Below are 20,422 nucleotides of genomic sequence, written 5' to 3' on the forward strand. Positions count from 1 at the left end.
TCTGGTCTTACATCTGTATATAAATGAGGAGTAACTCCACTGAAGCCAATGGAATCACACTGGGGTAAACAAAATTAGAATCAGGCCTACAGCATGTGAGACAACCACTTAAGGGTTAATTTGGAAAGGGCAGCTTTAAGAAGTTCTAGACAGAGTATCATGCTCTCGGATCTGGTCCACACATCTATTTGTTCCGCTGATGTAAAGCTTTGCACTCAGAGTTCCACTGAGTATGTTACCACCTGAGATCATGCCAAAGGGGGTCTGCTGAAACCCAGTGCTTTTTTTCACTACCATGTGCAGTTAAGTGGATATTAAAATCAATTATTATTCTAATGCCACATGACTCTTAAGTTATTTAGAGCAGCAGAATCCTTATCCACTGTCCCAGAGGTGCGGACTGGCACCAGTAAAAGAGTTTTCTGGCAACTGACATGAAAGCACTTGCCTGGATTGACAGAGCAGTGTCCCGCTACAAGTGTGAATCAGAGCAGTCCCTTTGCACTACCCACTGGTAGTACCTGGTGATTGTCTGAATACTCACTGATAACACAATCCCATGAATCATAGAAGTGTTGAATGTGGTTAGCTCTTTGCACAGTAAAATTTATATATTTTTAAACTTGTTGACCAGCTCTATTCATGACTCAGAGTTAAAATGCCCAGTGGAATGAGAAGGAGAAAAATAGGGCTTTTCATCGATAGGTCAGTGGTTCAAATCCACTGTAATGCTATTTAGTGGCCTCTGTGAAATAAGTTTGCCACACCAACCAAACTCATAATGGGTGCACCCTTGTCAGCAGTCTGAGTAGAGAAAGCAAGAACTGAATAGGTCTGGAAACAGAAACAGCATCTCTCTCCAGTGAAATTGAGGAAAGGGAATCTACCCTTAACCATCCCTAGAAGGCTGTGTGTGTGCATGGTGGGTTCTTATGAATGGAGGGAGCAGGCAGTGGGGAGACCAGGAGAACATGCATCAGCCTACCACCAGCCCTTAGTTGATGCTAGAGTATAGATCAGTGGTCCCCAACGCGGTGCCTGCGGGTGCCATGGCGCCCACCAGGGCATTTATGTGCGCCCGCCTAGTGCCCAGCAGGGGAGAGAAGCCGAGAACTCAGGCTGCGGGTGTGATGTTCTCTGTTCCCGGCAGGCGCGGGGCCCACCTAGTGCCCAGCAGGGGAGAGAAGATGCGGCCCCGCGCCTGCCGGGGACAGAGAACTCCAGGGCTGCAGGCACCGGTGTTCTCGGTCCCTAGCAGGCGCAGGGCTGTGGCTTAAGCCGGAGAGAAGCCATGGCCCCGCGCCTGCCGGGGTCAGAGAACTCCAGGGCTGCAGGCACCGGTGTTCTCGGTCCCTAGCAGGTGCAGGGCTGTGGCTTAAGCCGGAGAGAAGCCATGGCCCCGCGCCTGCCGGGGTCAGAGAACTCCGGGGCTGCAGGCACCGGTGTTCTCGGTCCCTAGCAGGCGCAGGGCTGTGGCTTAAGCCGGAGAGAAGCCATGGCCCCGCGCCTGCCGGGGTCAGAGAACTCCGGGGCTGCAGGTGCGGTGTTCTCAGTCCCTGGCAAGCGTGGGGCCCGCCTAGTGCCCAGCAAGGGAGAGAAGCCGGTGCCCCACGCCTGCTGGGGACAGAGTACTCCGGGGCTGCGGGCACCGGTGTTCTCTGTCCTCGCGGCTTCTCTCCGGCTTGTCTCTTGATTCATATATTATGTAATATTAAATATGATGTTTTTTGTATTATTTAATGTACAAATACAAAATAAGCCTTGAAAAATTGTTGGCGCCCGCCACACTCTTCTGAAAACATGAATGTGCTACTGGCCACAAAAAGGTTGGGGACCACTGGTATAGATAATACAGCTCAGCTAGGGAAGAGGGTTCTAGAGAGGGACACTGAGGACCTACAGCTGGGGATGAGGTAAAGGACATCTATGAAGGAGGCCCTAGCTTTCTGTAGATCCCAGGGGAATTTTTGGGCCAGATCCCCAGCCTACTCCAGGGGTATGGGGTAAGAGGAACCCTGCCCACTCTGATAGAACAACTTTAGAGGAATGTCACTGAGATTGCCTCATTCAGCTTCATTCCAGGGGTTTTCCTGCTAGAGATGTTCCTCAGGATCAGAGACAAGACACTGAATGAAAGCTTGCACTGCTGTGTCTGACATCCTGTGCCTGTTTTGTGGCTAGACAACTATAGTACTTAGCAGTAGAAACCTAGTACCAACCTCACATTTTACATTCACAACTGCACAAAGAGGTACACCTTGAATTTAATTCTTATGAAATACGCAGTAGGCTCATTGTTCACGATCTGAAGATGTTTTTCCAGACAGAATACAAAGTGAACTCACTCATCTTAACACAGAGAGGACAGAAACTTTAAAAATCTGCATAGAAGTTACAAAAAAGCTAAAAGAGAACTCTAGAATGTCTCCACATGTCATACACTCCGTGTAATAGTAAGTTAGGTGTGTTCACAGTCAGCTGAGATGTCTACACATCTGACCACAAAACACAATACAGAAAATGAGTCTTTGAGTGCATGTTAGCATGCTGAAATGCAATTGAATATGAACGATGTTTTATTTAGAGTAGAAGTAGTTGTAACCATTGCTTTACATTTAATGAAGGTCTTAAAAAGAGCCAACTGAAAATAATAAAAATACAGTATATGGAAAGAATACATGATAGCTGGCAGTGTAATACAAAGACAAGAGATTCTGTGTACAGCTGGTGGGACAAAGTGAAGCCATTAATTGTTTACACATAGCCATTCCTACTAAGTGAACAGAGTAAGATTTTAACACCGATCCTACCTTGCAACACGTAGCACCTTTCATCTCGCCTACTTATCCTTTATAAACATCCATTAAACCTCGGCATCTCTGCGAGGTTCTTTAGTATTCTGCTTATTTTAAAGATTAGCCAGTGTTGCCATCTTTCAATTTCATCACGAGTCTTGAGATCAATGGCATTTTTATTTAAAAGTGCCCAGCTCCTGGAGTCAAATGAGAATCTCAGCTTTCACTTAAAAACGTAAAAAGGGCAAGCAGAGAGTCCTCATGGCTGTGGAGAAAAGCTTGAGAACAGGAATCTTGATGGCTCAAACAGGGAAAGCCATAAAGAGAACCCCAAACTTATTTTAAAAAAAAATCTCAAGATTTTGTCAGACCTGACTCATGATTTTTGAATGCTTGGGGGTGGCGATGATGGTAAACTGCGGTGCAGAGAGTCAAAGATTGCTTATGGTCAAACACCAGATTAACCACCCTTCACCTGAGTCTCCTCAGGGACATACAGGAATTGCAGAGGCCCTATTTCCCCTCCCCTGCCCACCAACAATGAGGCCACCTACCGGGCTTACACAGCGTAGAGTGCCTTATCTTGGTTCTCTATACCAGTGGTTCTCAATCAGGGTACATGTACCCTTGGGGGTACGCAAAGGTTTTCTAGAGGATACATCAGTTCATCTAGATATTTGCCTAGTTTTACAATAAGCGACATAAAAAGTACTAACAAAGTCAGTACAAACTGAAATTTCATACAGACAATGACTTGTTTACACTGCTCTACATACTATACATTGAAATGCAAGTACAGTATTTATATTCCATGGTAAAAATGAGAAAGTAAGCAATTTTTCAGTAATAGTGTACTGTGACATTTGTATTTTTATGTCTGATTTTGTAAGCAAGTAGTTTTCAAGTGAGGTGAAACTTGGGGGATTTCAGACTCCAAGAAAAATCAGACTCCTGAAAGGGGTACAGTAATCTGGTAAGGTTGAGAGCCACGGCTCTATACCAAGAATGAATTTCATCTTTAAAAGAAAAAGAACATCAGTCTTTAAGGACCTATATTCTTTACCTAAAGCTTTTGATACTCTCTTAGGCCATATGGTCTTTATTCATATTCAATGTCCGTTTTAAAAAAAGTGACCAAAGGCAAGCACACACTACTGGTGCAGGATCTTGCACAGAGCAATACGAGTACACTACAGCCAAGGATATTGTAGGTGCACTACAATAGTGGATATAACATATACACAACTTTATATGCAAGACAGACTCCATTTTTTCTCTAAAATTATTCAGTGAAGAAAGGATAAATTTAAATGTTCCCCCATTAATATACAAGGACTGTAGTCTCTATGAGAATACATAAATTTGTAGGAATTGCACATTAACTTTCTGCCATTCACTAGTGGGGAGGGTGGGGGTGGAAATCTTTGAATTTACCAGGAGCCACTAGTTCTTTCGAATTGTAAAGTTTTGTAATTTTATTATCATTTCTTCTTGCTCTTTTTCCTCTCTATAAACAGCCTCCTTGATAGATATCTGAGTTTGTGTTTAGACAAACTAAATTTAAAAGAAAGAAACAGGAAGCTTTTACTTGGAAAGTGGAGTTTTAACTACTCAGTGGCAAACAATGAACTCGAGTGATAAAGATGCAATGGAAACAGTATGGAACAGACCTAACTGGTTTCCTGCCCAAGTTGACTCGTGAGCATGTGTGCTACCATGATATGGACCAGCAGTGCTATTTTGCTTTTATTTACTTAAACATATTTGTTCCTGTGAAAACCTCTATAAAAACATTGTAGGAAGAGACAATAGCAGACTTGCCATCTCTTATTGCCAGATCTTTTACTTTACATTTTATCAAATATTTTCATCAGTGAAACTTAGTCTATTTACTCAACTATTTAAGTTGCAACCTGTATTATATCATACCTTAAAACATGGGCACCACCCAGTTCGTAAAATATAATCCACCCCATCACCGTTTAAGACTGGTTTGGTACTTGTAAATCAATTTGCTGGTATCTACTATAGCCTTCTAGAAGTAATACTAGATAGATACATGGTTACATAAATAGTCAGCTCTGTATTATTCATCCCATGTGTTAACTTTTAATACTTAAAAGTTTCCAGGTCAACAGAGTTACTTTATCTTTCTTCCTTCTCCTCACTTTATCTCCCTCCCTCACCAAACAGGTATCTATGTCAAAACAGGACTCTTCAGTGTGGGGTTTGTTTGACCTAGGTCACTTAAAGGTCAAGCTTTTCACCAGTTGTTAACACAAAGCTTCCACCTAGTCCTCTAAAGCCCGCACCACACTCGGTTTCATCTACAAACCCTCTATCCACATTGGATTTCTCTCAGTTTTGCACTGTGGAGTGGTCTCAGTGACAAATAAATAGGTCAAACACTCTTAGGCGAAACTGTAGGAGAGGAATCCTCCAAATATGGAAATGCAATGGATTTTGCCTTTTAAAAAAAATCTCAAAGCAAAACACAAGGCTCTAAAGGTACCATTTTAAAAATCAGTTGAGCAGAGACTTTATTCTCATACTGGGCTTAAAGAACAGCAGTCTTTTAAACAGTGCTAAAGCAACTTAGACTACATTTGTGTGTCCCTGAAAAAGATCAATTTTTATACAGATTGATTTTAAGATTTACATGTGAGAAATATATATTTGATCCAATTTTATCTACCAAAACAAATTGCTGGCTCCCAAGAAAGTCAATAAAACCAAAATAAATTTAGCAGATTTCATCTACCAGCATTTGAGATTTGTTTTACTTCATTATTTCATACACACTTACTGAGCAGAAATTTGCTTAACTCTTTTCCAGTTTTCTCTCACTGAAACAATAAGACACTCTGTAGAATAACCTGAACTTGAATATTATCACCAGGATAGCATATGGCAAACTAGCAGTAGGCAGTTTATCTTCATCCTCTTTGTAAGCTAAAATTAGCACAATGCTTTTTCAGTGCTATATACTGTATTCAGACCAGTATGATATACCTAATACAATTCCAATTCCAGCCTGGGCTAGCCTCCAATATTCAAGCAAATTGATTAAAGAATTAATATTTTTAATATTGAGTTTATATTTATCAACTTGAGAGGCACTTTTAAATTAATATAGTCATTTAACCTAAACCAACTCCAGCAGTAAACAAAGTTAATGTATTAGCAATAAACACAAATTCAATACATATGATTTGTATATAGCATCCTAATCCATACAAAATGCTTTATAGGGAATGTCATGCTGCAAAGTTGTATGTTATGTCTTTAAAAGATAATTATATCTTATCTTCCTAGAGAGTTAATACAATATGCAACTTTGATTAATAATGTGCTTAATACTATGTGCATTGTTACTGGCAATTGTTAAATGTGTACTTTGTTAGGATTAAATTAAGGGGATATACCACGAAAAGTAGATTTACTGTTTAAACAAGAAAGCAGCTCCTTCAACTCCTCCAACTAACTCCTTCAAAGACTTTTTAGACAAACAATGATAAAAATAGAACAATAGAAAGAGGTTCAAATAATACATCCCTTTTAGTTGGTATGTGTCAGTGTAATCTTCTCATCAAATACTAGCAAAAACTCAAGCAGGATTAACTTTACAGAAAACATACTGGCACATAAATCGTCAGTGGTTTATATTTACTGGAGCGTTCGAGCACCTTCTCCCTTTTCTTCTCACTGTTTGTCATCCAGTCAGCTGTCATTCAGCTGCACATTTTTTCCAAAATTTGGCTAAACTGTATCCGATTGAACCCCCTGCTGCCCCATGCCTCTCTTCAACCTGTTGAATTATGGTCATTCCGTTTGTTTTTAATAGATTAAATCTGTGGTGACAAACAAATGTCAATGTGGTTGCTTGATTTGTACCACACAGCTATAAAACCTTGACACTTAACACAATATCCTTTCCTTTTTTCTAAAAGAAATCTGAAGGCAACTGAAAAGCTAGTGTACACCATGAACATGCATACTATACCACCTTATTTATAGCACTGTCAGTGCAACAAGTTTACTAACACTGGGGAAAAAATACATATGCGATCTTTCAAAGATTTCTGTGGCTCAACTTAAATTACAAAACTGGTTACTAGCTGACAAAACACAGTGATTGCTTTAGCTACAACCTGCTATGAAAAATACAGTTAGGGACAAATGCTGGGCCTACCTGGTTTTTTGGAGTAGAGAGATCTATATTAATTTGAAAGTCGTATTAATGTGGCTCCATGTGTTTTTTACCAAGTCACAGTCTCTTAGATAAGGGATTCTGGACAAGGGCAGGATTCATCAACATGGGATTTGGAGTGGCTGGGCCAGAGAGCACATGGGAAAAATACTGAACTATATCTTTGCCCCAAAGCCTGCCTTGGAACCACTTCACTATGACTCTTGCCATGGAGAAGTGGGAGAGCATAAACTGCACGCATTTTGGGGAGTGCAGCATAGGCACAATATTTCCACTCCACCTGACTGCCTCTTTTCTACCATACGAAAAAGACACAAACTAAATTTGTCACTTGCTTTTTAAGAACTAGTTTTGAGATATTGGCTGGATCAGTCTGATCTTCTCTGCAATCCTAAAAACAATGTTCTACTTAAATACAACCTAACAATAAAGCAAATTGGACCAGCCTTTTCAATACAAGCAGCATTATCACTCTCCCTTGGTTTATGAAGGCGATAAGTGTCAACGCTTTGTATACATTGTAAGTGACATGGAATTCAGGGTTAACATTTGCTTCCTGAGCCACCAGCATGTTGTTGGCATTTCTCCTGGGGTGCTGTTGGTGGATTCTTTCTGCATCTCACTCAGACAGCTGAGGATCCTCTACACTACGCTCTACTTTTCACTAACCCTGTAAGCCTTGTTTCATGACTTGCATTTATTAACAAGACAAAGCTAAGCTAGAACTTCTTCTGAAGCTTATCAACAGTACATAGGTCCTGGACTATTCTTATCTAACACTACACATGCAGAATGACACTAGCCCCCTATTCAGGGGGCTAGAATATGGTATATGCACCAGTTAAGTCTCAACTGAGTCTTATTTTGAGTTTGTCAGTGGTGCATACTGGTAGGCTATGTGCTGGCCCCTAGACAGGGATGAATTACACCCCCCATATAATATGTAACATCAGGACAAAGAACCATTCCTCTGTCACATACAAGGGGAGACATGGAAGGGAAGATGATTTGGTTTGAATGAGATTCTTTCTTGGTCCAGGCAGGAAATGCCACTCCACTATACTGTCTCTTCACCTCCTCATTGTGCTTCTATCCCAGTTTTTTACCCCCAAACTCCATGGGTTCTTCCCACCCCTAATGCTTCTTTCACAACCACCCAGCTCACAAGAGCTGTAGCAAAGTAAAGGTGACTAAATTCCTGAGCTCTGAAGTCCTCACTCTCTTGTTGCTGTTAGAACAAGCAGAGTGGCAAGGAAATTATCTGGAGGGAACACAGAAAATATGGGAATGGGTGAAGCCATGACAGAGATAAATGGAGGAGGAAGAGAATATGAAGAACAGAAACTACATGGACAACTAAGGAGATTCCACTCTTCCAATCATCTGGTCACCTTAGTGGTGGTGCCCAGAGGTCACCTAGAGTAACATGAGGCATTTCCTCAGTCACAGCAGTCCTACCCCATACGAGCCCCGAGGAAAGAGAAATCAGGACTCCAACCCTGGTATTCTTCATGACATTAGTCACTGGGCCACCAGGACAGCAATAAATGGTCTCTAACAAAACACAAGATCAACATTGCAAATGCACTCTTTTCCAGATAAAAGTAACAGGGGCTGCCTTATCTTAAAAATAATAATAAATAAAATGTACACCATGTCAGAAGAGACGCTCCCAATTTGTTCATAAATAAAGACATGCCTATGTATTTGCTCATTTAATCCTTCCAAACAAGATGACACTGAAGAAACATGAGTTACAGTATGGATCCATTACAGTATGGATTAAAGGGGGCATTTTCTCAAAGAAATTTTAATGTTACCCATTGAAAACAACACAATAAGATTCTGGTTGGTATGGACATAGTAGCCCTGGGAATGATTAATCTATTGCCATTGTGCTTTAACAAGCTTCTACAACACTGTATAGAGTTTATCAGAACAGCTGTTGACTCTGGAAGGCTTGTTTTTCTTATTCTATAGATTATTACAACAATCACATCTTATGTTTATATAGTGCCTTTCATCCTGAAGCATCCCAAAGCGTATTGTAAACTTTTGACCCAATCCTACTCCCACTGAGGTCAATGAGTTTTTCCATTGACTCCATGGGGAGCAGGAGCAGGCCTTATATACCAATACAAATCATCCCGCCTATGCCTGCTGGAGCACAGCATTCACCTGACAGCACGCAGCAATGTTACGCAACAATTAAGTATAGAAAAACCAAACGGAATAGCATAGGTAACTAAAACTGCAGGGGAAATTTTAAAAGTAGGAAATAGTTATCTAAACTGAAATTTGGCCAGGACCCCATGGAGAATACCCCTCCTCTTACAGAAAGTTGCATGGTACCTTTAATTACCAGAAGTGTTGAAACATCTCATCCAAAAGATAGCATATCCAACAGCAACGGTGCCAAACAACACTATGCGTAGAAATGGTTCAGTAGTGACTCATAGGGAAGAGTGCCTCCTACTGAATCATTATCACCCCATCCTGCAACACCCTGCTTTTCCTGGAACTAGCAGGGTAAAGCCACCCCTATTCAGATCTAACCAGACCATGGCCTGAGAAAGTACGGCTGCAGTGTTGTTTGCCAACAGCTCAAATACACTTATGTTATAAATGTATTAAACTTCCCATAGAATATATGGAGGAAGCATTTCTCCATCTCTGTAATATCAAATCAAATTTGAAATGGGGAAGAATAAAAAAATCCTCATTATAGCACATTATAAATACAGAAAGGTCTCTTGCTTATTTTATATTTTGTGTAGTCTGCCAACAAAACTTCACAAAGAGCGTAGGAATTCATGTTTGCAGAGATATTAAAGTCATAAAAAGGGAACTTTTTATTTTATTTTCCCACAGCCTAAGCAAAGGTGAACCAAGTGAATTTGGCAAAGGGCACTAGTTAGACGCCATTTCCCACAGCAACATGGTATTTTCCTCTGGGAATAAAACATTTCCCTTAAACTACTGTTTATAACTCTTATCAGCTCAAGAGCAATAGAGCCATCAAGTCCAATATCTCATGGAAAAAAGTCAAGGTCAACAAGTACTTGCATTTTCGTTTATCTTTAGCTGCAATTGCTACTGACATTCAATTGGGTAATAAACATGAGGACTGTCAAATGCTCTCAACAAACAGGTGATCCAAAAGCTATCACAGAGAAAGAGGCTACTGCCAGGTAATCAAACAATTCTGTTGCAACAATTATGATTTGAGTGCATTCATTTATAGAAGCAATCACCTGTCAAATCTGAATGAATATTCTCAAACCATTCCCACTGCTGGGGTAGTAAGGGTGAGAAAATACTAACTACGTCTGCTCTCAGGTTTTTACCAACAAATACATACTAGCATTAACAATGACCCATCAGAATAAAAAATAAAAAGCTTGCTAAATATTTTATCTTCTACATTTAATAGCAATTGATAGTTTTTGAATATTTCTTTTCTTTTTTTTAATTTAAATAAAAAATGGTGTTACACAGAGCAGACAAATGCCACTGCCCTGTTGCACCACACTCATCAACAGCCATTTGTGGGTTTACATCCATACTCATTCTTTTTAAAATTGTGGTCACTGCTTTTGAAAATACTTTATCATAATTTCAAACACACACTAGCTTTTTAAACAAAACAACACAAAAACCAAATTTGCCTGATGGAAAGGATCCTGTAGAACGTTCAAACTGAAAGCCACCTACTCGTTGGTGCCAAGAGGGGTTGCTTATGAAAACTGAGAACAGTATGTGGCCCTAAATACTGAGAACTTGAGTGACTGCTGCGAGGGGCCGAGCCCAGGAAAGGCTCAGCACCTCAAAAGAAATAGGACCTAAATTTATAGAAAAAAAAATACAATCAGTACAAATCCTACTAAACTGATCACCCAAAATACAGAAGTCGTGACTCCTACTATTGTTAATAAGGAATGCCTAGAACCCCAAACACCATTTCATCTAATTGCTTGTGACTAAAATTCCTCTGTTTAATCCAAGTAGGAGATTAAGGCCCATTTATGCATGTACCTATGTGCTTTTGATGGACTCAGACCCTAAAATGTTATCTTGCATGTGATATTATTTTCCCCACTGTTTACTCTTTTGCTAAGAAAATTCAACCTATGCAAGGCTTTGGCACCATTGATGCAATGAGATCTGTGTGGGCACACCGCTGTGCCCAAGCAAGGCTCTGCACAGACACAGGCGTCCACTTGTGTAGATCTGAATGCAGGATCAGAGCCATATTTTATATATAAACACCTGCACATGCACACATCTGTGCATTGTGACACATGTTTAATACAAGAGTCATGTATTATTTTAGGTCACTTGCCAAAAAAAGGCCTTCTTAAAAAAATACCTCTACCATGAATTTTGGGCTTGATTATAGAAGGACAAAGAATTCAGAAAATTCTATTCCTAAAGCCACATTAACTGTGGACAGCCCCAAAAGTAAGTTTTCCCACTTTCACCCTGCCGGTGATGACTACAGCTTCAACTTGAAGAATCTGCCATCTTAAGTAAGTAACCCTCCACTCAATTTGAGACTTTTCCTGAGCAGAGATTGAAATTCAAGTTAAACTGTGCCAAATTGTGTGGATTTTTTCAGTGTTTATTATATATGCGAGCTGACCTGAAAAAAAGAAGTTCTACGTTTCTCAGTGTAACTAATGTTTGCCATAAAAGGGTAGTGAGAGAAAGGTAAGGTTTTACTGGGAGAATAATTAGTTTATGGGCTTTTCTACAAGGGGAAAAAGCAGAAATAGGTAGTGTGCACTAGATACTCTTCACAAACTCCTCATATAAACACTCTATGGCTTGGTCTACACTTACCCCCCAAGTCGAAGTAAGGTACGCAAATTCAGCTACGTGAATAACGTAGCTGAATTCGACATACCTTACTTCGAACTTACCGCGGTTCAGACGCGGTCCACACGCGGCAGGCAGGCTCCCCCGTCGACTTCGCGGTACTCCTCTCGTCTAGCTGGAGTACCGCAGTCGACGGGGATCACTTCCTGGTTCGATTTATCGCGTCCACACCAGACGCGATAAATCGAACTCCGAACTTCGATCCGCAGCCGTCGAACTACCCGGGAAGTGTAGACTAGCCCTTAATCTGCACTAAGAGTGCCTTTGTGTAGTTTAGCTGAAATTCACTTTGAAAGTGTATTAAGCTAAACTTCACAAAGACACTCAGTGCAAAGTAAGAGCATCCCCACTAGGAGTTAATGCAGAATAGTTAGTACACTTTAAATTCACATCCAAGATTACTCCACACAGAGAAGCCCTAAGACTAGGCTATCCACAAATCAAACAAAACAAAATACAATTAATGAGTTTAAGACTAATGTTGCCATGTTGTCAAAAAATGTGAAAGAGGCTATTAATAACACAGAAAACTCTTATTTTAAAATATATCATCAGAAAAGATCCTGAGCCCAGAATAGGATAAATTTTCACTACAGTGCATGAAGCTTGTGGGATTGTTTACAATGCACCATTCTGAAAATGTAACCCTGTATGGCTGAAACAACAGTATTAAAAGTCTCCGTGAAGTCTAACTCCAACAGCTGAGCAAGAATGACAAGACCACCAAAAAAAAAAAAAAAAATAGTTTCACACCCTCCGGCTTTACAGCTGAATGATGAATTTACATCATGTCATTATTAGCATAATTCTCAACTACTCAATCAATGTTAAAAAATAAAACATGATTCTAGAGAAAGAAAAATAATTAATTCTGGTGCAGCTGAAGAATGCATACGTGGGTTAAAATGTTATAAACTCACAGCAACAGTTCAAGTTTCTCTTTAAAAAAATAATCTATCTATCTATCTATCTATCTATCTATCTTGTGCCAAGACAGACGCACAGGTGTAGATGCTGAATTAAAGCAAAGCACCTGCTGGACACTGGGGGGGGGGGAGAGAGAGAGAGCACCACCTTCAAGACAACACCGATACTTCTTATTTTAGAAACAAGGCTATTAGACCTAATTCAAGATTCACAATATATTAATAACTAGAAAATACTGGGAACAGCCCCTGTTGACTAATGCCATGTCTTTTTCAATTGAGGGTCACATCTAGTCTAACCAATCCCATGATAATGGCATCAGTAAAGGTCAATCAAAGACAAGCTGAAGCTTCCACTGTCTGGCTGACCTTCGGAGCTTGTGACAAATTGCTATCAGTCAATGTCAACTAATGACAGCAGCTCTTTGGCTAATCAATTGTTCTAAAAATGATCAAGAAAACTACTCACAGGACAGCTCATTTTCACATCAATGCCTGTGAAGTATGAAAAGCTCATTTTTTGAGTTTTTAATAAGCTCATAAGTAAAGCAGTTACTTGGTAACAGGGGTCACCTTACTGAAAAGGCAGAACCTTTGTCTGCCTTTTACATATTCTTTTATTACCATATTATAGTAAAAATATGCCATGCTATTACTATGCCAGAGGGCTACATAATAAAGTAGGTAACATTTCAGACATTTTTGAGATAAATACTTCTGTGTTTTAGGGACCTCTGTGTGGGTGTAAATAATTGTAGACATACTTTGCATGTATTTAAATGCAAAGCAATCACTGCTAGTACACAGGTAACTTGCCTGCTTATTATTTGGGTGAACTTCACATGACAAAGTTTCTAGCAAAATACACGTCATGAAATTCAATGACACCATGCAGGTGGGTTAGGTCTTAATAGCCTTTGTTTTGTTTTAAATCCACCTGCACAGTTTGAGAATTTATTGTATTCTGGATGTTACTAACGTAACTCACAATTGATAGGTCAGCCAAAAAAAACAAACTTGTACAAATTTCTGCTTTGAAACAATCCTGTGAACGTACTCTAATCTGGAATACACACACACACTTGTGTTATGGAACACTGTAAAATGGATCTCGCGATAACAAAGGCAACCATAGATTCAGGAGCCTTCTGCACCTTCATTATACCTGCCTCTTACTTTCAGCGCATCATTTTCTACATCTCTCAAAGCAACACACCAAGGCACACTTTAATTTGCATTCACACATTAAATGTTACCAAAACAACAAATAATGTTACACAATGGTCAAGGGCTTAAGAACTGTTAGTACAATTATGTTTTGCTTTCTTCTAGTCTATGAAGAGATTGTTAGTCAAATTTCATTTCAGAGCATCACAGTCTCTTGAGAAAAAGCCGAGTGAGTGTGAACAAATACATATCATTCAAACCACTTGGACCAATAGAACACCAGAATCAAAAGGAGTTCTTGCTTTATATTTAAGTTTTGTCTTCATGGGTTCCTAACAAAACATTTGTATTATTTAAAATCCTGTTTTAAAAAATTGCTAAACAGGAAACATTAAAACTTTTGTTTTCATCAGGGAACCTGCAGACGGACAGCAGTTTCAGATTACATCCTAAATCTGAATTGCTATGGTAGTTTTTCAAATTAAAATATCTTCTGTGGCCTCAACCATTCTCAAGTTGTCCATAGGAAAGAAATAAAGGAGGCAGGGCAACACTTAAGCTGAGCCATAATTGGAAGTATGTGAAAAATGAAGTGTCAGTTCGGTCAATAAAGGGCAAAGGTCAAGGGGAACTGCAGCCCAAACTCTGTGCGAAATGTGCTCATTAAGACATCCAATCAGAGAGCGCCTTCCCACCTATCCCATTAGTCATCGGACATCTGACTGTTTCAAATGCCTGGGTCTGTGCTGTTATTACTTTTCTTCTTCATGTAAAAAGGAGAGCTGGTATATAAATCGTTGCTCAGTCATCTGGAACATAATGTGGCCCTTTTTTCCCCCTTCATCCAGCTCTGCCTGCTGGCTTCACAGGCTTGAAACAACTGCCTTGAGATTCCCTTCAATAATAAATGGAATTGCCTTTTGCCTATAGTTTGCCTGAACTCAGACAAAAGCCAGAAAAACATTGCAACTATTGATACATTTTTATAAAGAAATATCATTGCTTTTTAGTCAGTACTTTAAAGAGCAACAATAATTCTGAGGTTAAAAAACAAAAAACAAAAAAACAAAAAAAACATTTTGAACCTGGTCTGAGGCTTGAACAAGAAAGAAGACATTGATAGATTTTCAATGGCACAGGATAGCTAAATATTAACATTAAAAAAAACCTCACTCAATTGAAATTGGCTTTACAAGGTCTCTGTTCAGGAGCCTTCTTAAAACAACAGCAAAAACATAAAACAAGCGAAACCCTTTTTAAATTAAAGCATGTCACAAAAGAAAATAAAGGATTGGCCACTGTCAGAAGACAGGATACTGGGTTAGATGGACCATTGGTCAGACCCACTATGGCCATTCTTATGTTCTTCTACTACTGTGGGATTCTTTTTGCATAACCCTACCTAAAAACAGACTTCATTTTTTAAAATAGAATTTTGCAAGCACTTCTCCACAAGGTAGAGTGAGCTTTCTTTGAACCAGAAAGCACCATGTTAACCAAAATTCAGACAGCAACAAGCATTTGAAAATAGGCTGCTAAAGGTCTTACACAGTAAGTATGTAGTGAAGAGAGAGTAGATCCTTACATTTTTTTCAAAACATTATTAGGCATACACATATTATGAGTATTCCATACTATGACTGATACAATAACAAGCCATTCTAAGAAATGGTGTCAGAATAACTATGTAATAATATATCCTGCTATTCAGTGGCACGATACTTCCTAACATCTCCCTAGCAGTTAAATATGGATTTACACAATAGATTGTAACAGCTTTAAGGAATTATTGCTGCCTACTAAGTAAATACATTTACATTTTACAAAAAAAGACTTTAAAATGATAGAGCACCAATGTTGTTTTTGAAGGGGAGACTGGTTGATTTTGTAAATAAGTACTCAGACAACTTGTAAGATATACATTACAGGGATTAAAAAAGCAATGATGCATCAGGTAAATAAGAGACACTTTTTAAAAACTTGTCCAAAAATACGTAATAGACGACTACAGAATGAACAAACATATACACCTGTAAATGGACACTTTTCTTTTAAAGCCTATCAGGCCTTGTCTTTCAAGTCTGAGTGCAACCACAACACACACACACTCTATTACACCTGCCCCACACATACACCTTTGTATCCAGTTGTCAAACAACCCATCTACACACCCACAAAAGTGGGTTTTTGCAAATGTACCATTAGGAACATTTGCAAAGGAACCATTAGGAAAGGGATAGCTAATAAGACATAAAATATTATAATGCCTCTACATAAATCCATGCCCATATCTTGAATACCGCATTTAGATATGGTCGCCCTAGCTCAAAAAATATATATAGGAATTGGAAAAGGTACAAAGGAGGGCAACAAAAATTATTAGCGGTATGGAATGGCTGCCGTATGAAGAGAGATTAATAAGACTGGGACTTTTCAGCTTGGAAAAGAGATGACTAAGTGGGGGGATATGATAGAGGTCTATAAAATCATGACTGGTTTGGAGAATGTAGATAAGGAAGTGTTGTTTACTCCTTCTAATAACACAAGAACTAGGGATCACCAAATGAAATTAATAGGCAGCAGGTTTAAAACAAACAAAAGGAAGTATTTCTTCACCCACCGCACAGTCAATCTGTGGAACTCTTTGCCAAGGGATGTTGTGAAGGCCAAGACTATAACAGGATTCAAAAAAGAACTAGATAAGTTCATGGAGGATAGGTCTATCAATGGCTATTGGCCAGGATGGGCAAGGATGCAACACCATGTACTGAGTGTCCCCAGCCGCTGTTTGCCAGAAACTGGGACTGGATGACAGGTACCGATGATTGACTGTTCTGTTCATTCCCTCTGAAACACCAGACATTGACCACTGCCGGAAGACAGGATACTGGGCTAGATGTACCTTTGCGGCGGATATTGAACTCTGTTGGAGCTGGGGGTGAACACAGGTGATGTTTTGTACTATACATACTACACTATTAAGTGGGAAGTAGGTTGAGGAAACAAATGAACAAAGTGTAATTTTATTTATTTATTTTTACTATTTTGATCATCAGGGTAAACACCTTTACGGATATTTTTACTGCATTTTATATTACGAGAGAGAAAATAATTCTGGCCTAATGTGAAGAAAAATTTGCCCCATAGTACATAAGCTGTATTACATGCATTGGGTATAATATATGCATTTATATATTTGTGATTCTGGCCTAAGGTGAAGAAATCACAAATATATACGTTATACCCAATGCATGTAATACAGCTTATGTACTATGGGGCAAATTCTCGGTTTCAAAAAGATTGTGGTGGGGACAGAATCTTCCCCTCTCTACCCTACAGTGTGTAGTGGCACTTGAGCCATTCCATGGTTGGCATTGTTGCGGTACTAGTTTGCCTTCCTATCTCAAAGAGGCGCATAGCCAATAAAGCTGCTTAAACTGCAGATTCAGCACAGTATCGCCCAACCCCAAGTGTTCAATAATCCCCAATCAGGCCCCCAAAATCATGAGATTTGATTAAAATCCACAAGATTTTTAAAAAAGTAATTTTCTTTTTTTGGGGGGGGGGGAGAAGAGGTATTTGCCTTCTGTCTTTTGAGTCTCTAGGATTCAGGTTTCAATCTTTTCTCTCTGCAAACAGGAGGGAAAGAAACTTATTCTCTTTTTTTAAATGATAGCTGAAATTCTCACGATCACATGACTTTAGGGGCTTTAAAAAAAACACTGTATAGTATACTGTAAGAGTTGGCAAAATTGCCATCAGCTTTTCCTTGGCCTGCCATTGACTTTCAAACTTTCCTTGCACGACACCTAGCATTGCCACGTGTCCGGTTTTCGCCCAGTTGAAAAGGGACCCTGGCGGCTCTGGTCAGCACTGCTGATCGGGCCGTTAAAAGTCTGGTTTGCCGCGCAGGCAGGCTCCCTACCCGGCTCCGCGCAACTCCCAGGAAGCTGCCAGCCTCTCCCTCTCGCTCCGAGGCATAGGGGCAGCCTTGGAGGCTCTGCGCACTGCCCTCCCTGCCCCCAGTACTAGCTCAGCAGCTCTCATTGGCCAGGAACCGCAGCCAATGGAAGCTGAGGGGCGGCACCTGCAGCGCGCAGAGCCACGTGATCGTGCCTCCGCCTAGGTGCTGGAGGGAGATTTTGCTGCTTCCCGGGAGCTGCCGGAGGTAAGTGCTGCCCGGTGCCCACACCCCTTTCCACACCCTACTTCCCTGTCTCAGCCTGGAGCCTCCTCCTGCACCCCAACCCCTCCCCCAGAGCCCACACCCCTAGCCAGAACCCTCACCCCCCCCCCACACACACACCCCAACCCCCTGCCCCAGCCCAGATCCCCCTCCCGCACCCTGAACCCCTCATTTCTGGCCCCACCCTGGAGCCCACACCCCCAGCCCAGAGCCCCCTCCCACACCCCAACCCCCTGCCTCAGCCTGGAGCCCCACCCCTGCACCCCAATCCCCACTTGGAGCCCTCTCCTGCACCCCAAACCCCTCATCCCTGACCCTGCCCCAGAACCGCACCCCCAGCCAGAGCCCTCATCCTCTCCCACACCTCAACCCCTTGCCCCAGCCCAGTGAAAATGAGCAAGTGAGCAAGGGTGGGTGAGAATGAGCAACGGAGGGAGTGGGGATGGAATGAGTGGGGGGCATGAGCTCAGAGAAGGGTGAGACAAGGGCGGAGCAAGGGTGTTCAGTTCTGCAAAAAGAAAGTTGGCAACCCTAATGACACCTCATGCTGGTGCAGAAGGAGCTATCACAGAATGCAAGTGCAAGATGACCAGACTTACACTATCCTGCTTTTTACACCTTTGAATTAAATGGGAGTTTTGTCATTCACTTCAACTAGCACAGGAGCAAGCCCTATCTGAAAGGTGGACAGTCCGTTTGTGTTTACTACACGTCTGCACTAAAAGGGTTTTGTCTACACTAACAGTTAGGTCACGGCAAGCTAGGGTGTCAATCTATCCCTCACTAGCCTGCTGCGCACTAATGGTCTGTGTGACCCTGCTGATGTGCACTAACAGTCCTTAGTGCACTTTAATCTACTTGCATTTCAAAGCGGGGTAGATCAAAGCACACTGAGGAACCGTTAGTGCGTGTCTGCAGGGTCCACAGAGTGGGCGCACAGCAAGCTAATGCATGGTAGATTCACACCCCAGCTTTCAGCAAAGTAAGCATTTGTGTAGACAAGCCCATAGAGTTGCTCTGCATAAGTAGTTATTATGAATGCCTAGTTTCCTCTTTCAAGAAGTTTAACACAATGATCCTTCTTTATAAAACACATCCGTTCTACAAAGGTCTAGTGCACCTTGAGTTCCAATTTCATTAAAGTTCTTTATAAACTCTGAGTAAAATTTTCAGAAGTGCCTAAATGACTTAGGAGTCTAAGTTCCATTGGAAGTCTTTCCATTGAATATCAATAGGACCTAGACACTTCTGAAAATGTGCATTCTCTGTCTTCATAGCATGCACCTTGCTATGAATGACATGCAAAACACTGGGCTACTAGGAATAACCCAGCAAGAGAGCAACATAGGTCTTGGTCAGTTTACTTTAAGATATCAGAAATAACTGGCACACATTACAGACCAATAACGTGCCACATTTTGAAAAAAAATCAAACCCATTTTAAGTAGAGATTTTCAAAAAGCATCTAAAGGATTTAGAAGTTCAAGTCCCATTGAAAGTAGATGGGACTCCTAAATTGCCTAGTCACTTTTTAAAACTCTCCCCATGAAAGTTCTCCAAACACTCCCCCTCCATCCATCCCCGCAGTCCCCGCCACCACACACAGTTCCACCCCCTCCTCCCCCGACACAAGAACATCTCATTCTTGGCTAAGAAACCTTAAATACCAAGTTTCAGTTCAAAGCAGTTCCCCCCACAAACCCGCAGCAGCTTACACCCTTAAAAAAAACAGAATTTAAAATTAACTCCTGAAGATGGGAGGCTCTAATGAACACACTGACACCATCTTAACTACAGCATTGTGAATGGTGACACTATAATATATATGTATACACACTTGAAAGAAAAAAGGCCCCTTGAATTTATGTTGCATATCATTTTCCAGTAAAAGTCAGAGGTCAGAAGGTTACCAGTTTCTGCCTCAGCTCTGCAACAGTTTACTATTCCAGGCCCCATTTTTACTAGGCTATACTTGTGATGAAGTCAGCAACTTTTCTTTAAACAGTAAAGTGTCTCAAATACTTAAAATTCTATAAAGAGATGTTATTCACAATGTAAGATACATCCACGTGTATAAAAAAATAAAATATACTGTTTTAGTTTAAAAACTAATCTTGCTAAATGTAGACTTTGCAATTCTAATCAGTATTGTTCAACCTTTTTTGGAAACATAATTCCTTTGTTGTCTAACAGCACTTGACTGAAACAGGATCATAAAACCAGATTTAAAAGTATATACCTATTGTGGGTTCAGAGTCAA

The 20,422-nt window shown here is 40.6% G+C and overlaps 1 protein-coding gene across 1 annotated transcript in view; it reads right to left on the minus strand.

The window, feature by feature from the left end:
- MEIS1 (Meis homeobox 1) overlaps positions 1-20,422 on the minus strand; it is a 136,262-nt gene that overhangs the window by 85,539 nt on the left and 30,301 nt on the right. The window lies entirely within an intron of this gene.

The sequence above is a fragment of the Emys orbicularis genome, chromosome 3 (genome assembly GCF_028017835.1).
Source record: "Emys orbicularis isolate rEmyOrb1 chromosome 3, rEmyOrb1.hap1, whole genome shotgun sequence".
NCBI classification, from domain to species: Eukaryota; Metazoa; Chordata; order Testudines; family Emydidae; genus Emys; species Emys orbicularis.